General features: G+C 45.1%; 1 pseudogene; it reads left to right on the plus strand.

Moving 5' to 3' along the window:
* Positions 1–2,759: 2,759 nt before the first annotated feature.
* LOC116418712 lies at positions 2,760–3,207 on the plus strand (annotated as a pseudogene).
* Positions 3,208–3,803: the final 596 nt, after the last annotated feature.

A 3,803-nucleotide genomic window follows, 5' to 3' on the forward strand; every position in this document is an offset into this window, starting at 1 on the left:
TGTTCCTCTTGAGTCTAAGAGATTTTAGTCCCTTCTAGGTCCTCAAATGAGACCTGGAACATCATCATTCTTCAAGGCAGAGATGACCTGAAACGTTTTGTAGGGCTGAAGTTCCTGTCCCCTCTGCTCTCTGGGCCTCTGGGCCACTGGGTCAGGTTGGCCAACCCACCACTGAGGAGGAAGGCAACCAACATCTGTTGGGCACCCTCCAGGCACCAGGCTTTGTGTGTGTTATCATATTTAATCTTCACAACTCTTCAACAGGGTAACTATGAGTCCCCTTTCACAGATGATGAAGCCAAGGCTCAGAGAGATGTGATGAGAAGAAACAGAGACTCGGAGAATAGCCAGGTGGCTGATACCGGGTGTGGGACAGTGGAGAGAGCTGTTTGTTCCCATTAACAGGACCTGATAACATTAGCCACCATTTATCCACATTTCAGCCAACCCCAGGGTCAGGCAGCTGAATGTACACGATACTGGTCAAAGAAAAATACGAAGGATCGTGCTTGGTTAGACAAATCAGGGCCAGGGTGTTTCTGCAGGGTCTGGAGGGACAGATGAGTTTTTCAATGTGGAATAGTTGGTGTCAGGGAAGACTGAATTCTGACAGGAGCTATTTCCCTCTGACCAAAGTTTTGCCATCTTCTCCAATTGCAGAGAACTGAAGCAGGCTTAAGATTGCAGTGAGAGGCTGAAGTGGGAAGATTGCTTGAACTCAGGTTGAGGCTGCAGTAAGCTATGAGTGTGCCATTGCACTCCAGCCTGGGTGACAGATCTCTCATTTTTTAAAAGTAAAAAATCAAAAGATTGCAATGAGTGGTTCAGGCTGGATGTAAGAAAAACTTAGTGGGTTGTGAGGATGGTTATACCAAAGGAGACACAGGGTGAGTGAGCCTTTCTGAAGGACTCCACAGGTAACTGCAGTGACTCTGCCCTGGGGTGTCCTGTCCAAACCCATTCCTTTTTCCTTTCACTGGAGAACATGATCAGCCTCTTGAGGAAGCTCAGGCTCACCTTGCATAGTCAGGGTCAGAATGCGTTTCTCACCACTCTCCTCCCATTGTCTCTTCAGGAAAGAGGGGGTGGTGTGGTCCTGAACCCCAGGAGCTTGGCCACCACTGTATTCCCAGCACCTGCTATGCTGTGTGTGTTTGACAGACATCTCGTGTATGAATCGAAGAATACCTTCTCAAAATGGTTTATGCCCTTGCTGGCCATGCCTTTGGCATACATCCGGGAAATGTGTGTTCAAATTCCTTCTCTGACAAATGTTGCTGACTGAGCTGCAATGCCTTGTTGAGGTCAGCTGAGTTACCTTCAATGCTCAGGAGTGCTTTCTTTTCATCAGCTACTCCTGGTCAGCCACTTGGGAGTGGGGGGCAGGGTGAATTACTGCTTAGGACAGATTCTCAGGCCCTCTCCTGTGTCAAGGGCCCTCAAGGAGAGATTTCAGATATGCTCACTCTGAGAGAGAACAATTCTAGCCAGGGCTAATATGCTTTTGAGCATCCCAGGGACATGGTAACCATTGAGTAGGATAGCTCTGATGTTGCTGAAGGGATTCTATGGTTACACTTATTTCTCCCTAATGCTCCAATACCTTGAAATGTGACACAGAGGGGTTCAAATCATCTAGGAGCCTGACCACAGGCAGCAGCAGTTTCTGTAAGAAGACAGTATTTAACTTTTTTTTAAGTGTAAACTCCTATCTCCTTGAAGTTAAATATTTCCTTTACACTTTAGGGGCATATCTTTTTTTTTCGAAATGCTCTTTTGTCCCTCTCTGGATAACAAGTAGTAGGTGCTCAATTGTTTGAATTACATCAAGAAGAGGCTGAGAAGGAAGGGACACATGCATTCTGAATGTTGCAAAAGAAAAAAATGCCGTAGTCAGTTTTTAAATTACTTAAGATCCTCTCCCGACTGCTACATACAAGGGGACACTATCATGAATTTCAGAAATGGCACTGTGTTTTGTCATTTTTGTAAAGCCCTCGCCACATTTTCTAAAAATAGGCCTTATTCTGTCCAGTGAGACTCCAAGTTGCTTGGGGGTTCTCCCTGTCAGTTTCCTTTTGACTCTCCCATGGCCAGCTCAGGCCTGGCGACGTGTTGTGCTCTCACAGGGAGAGTCCGTCTCCTCCATTTGCATTTCCACAGTAGTCCTGTCTTCTGCCTCCCCTGTGACCCTCCTAATGACAGGATGTCTGCTTTTGCTGGTGGGTGGGATAGGAAGGCAAAGCAAGGCAGGAACAAGTGTTAACAATTCATCATCACTTTGCTCATCTCACTACACTTTCATGCCATCAGGGCAAGATGACACAAATGGAAAGCATCATTAGCTCCACTGCTTCTAGTGGGGGGTGGAGGGAAACTCCAGGCAGCCTATTTTCACCTTCCATGGTCTTGGGAAACAGGAGAGGTAGACACTGGTATCTTCTCATAATTCCTTAGTGTAATTTAGCTCCCTTTTATTTGTCCTAATCCTTTAAACATTTTTGACTCATCACCACTGATAAATTCATCAAAACCCTCAAATGAAATCACCAAGAAAACCAAAGAAAGTTGAGTTAGAGAGTATTTCTTCTCTGCATACCATATAATTTTCTTCAAAACATCCTGACTTTCTGGGTATTTGAGATGCTCATTTTCCTGATTGTTATACTTCATTTGGCATTACCCCATCTTTATTAACTTCACTTGAAAAATTATCTGGAAACAACAACAAAATATTTTTAGAACAGCAAATTTCAAAGATGATGCCCAAAGGAAAAAATGGTTCTGGAAGAGGGGGAAATGGGGACACGTCTCTGGGAGCAACAGTGCTGATGAGAAGGCTCAGGGCCCCAAAGTGGGTGGTGACACGGCAAACAGACACATTCTACGCAAAAAACAAGGCAAAACCATGGAAGCCATGGAAAGTTAAAATCTAGTACAAGACTCAATGAAGTGGCTCCACAATATAGTGAAGATAAAGCCAGGCCCGGGGACGACTTGGGTAAGGAGGATCATGACCCACCACGGACCCCTGCTTTTCAAGAAGCAGCATTTGCCTTGCCCGTAAGCGGGATGGGTAAGCCTGTGTTTACAGATCCATCCATAAAGACAAAATTTGGATATATTATTATGAAGGAAGAAAATAAAATCAAATTAAGCCAACTCACCAGACTTTGGACTTCTCACTACATCTCATCATACTGTTAATGTCTATGTGACTGGCAAATGCTAAGTCCAAGGCATTGTGCAAAAAACAGGGTTTGATTGAGCAACATAGGTTTTTTTTTTTTTTTTTTTTTTTTTTGAGATGGAGTCTCGCTCTGTCGCCCAGGCTGGAGTGCAGTGGCCGGATCTCAGTTCACTGCAAGCTCCGCCTCCTGGGTTCACGCCATTCTCCTGCCTCAGCCTCCTGAGTAGCTGGGACTACAGGTGCCCGCCACCATGCCCTGCTAATTTTTTGTATTTTTAGTAGAGACGGGGTTTCACCGTGTTAGCCAGGATGGTCTCGATCTCCTGATCTCATGATCCGCCTGCCTCGGCCTTCCAAAGTGCTGGGATTACAGGCGTGAGCCACCATGCCCGGCCTCAGCATAGTATTTTAATACCAGAAGCAAAGCAAATGCATGAACCTAAATACCCTCCTCGTCATCTATACACTCTTTTGTGTGGAACTTTTAGTGAGTCAAAGATTTCAATGTAGGCCCCTTTATCTAGAAATCCACTTAAGGGTTATGTGGGTCTTAAGGTAATAGTTCTCATTTTTTTATTTCTTATTCCCTGCACTTTCCAACTCCATAGGCAGT

Source organism: Piliocolobus tephrosceles, chromosome 1 (assembly GCF_002776525.5).
Source record: "Piliocolobus tephrosceles isolate RC106 chromosome 1, ASM277652v3, whole genome shotgun sequence".
Lineage (NCBI taxonomy): Eukaryota > Metazoa > Chordata > Mammalia > Primates > Cercopithecidae > Piliocolobus > Piliocolobus tephrosceles.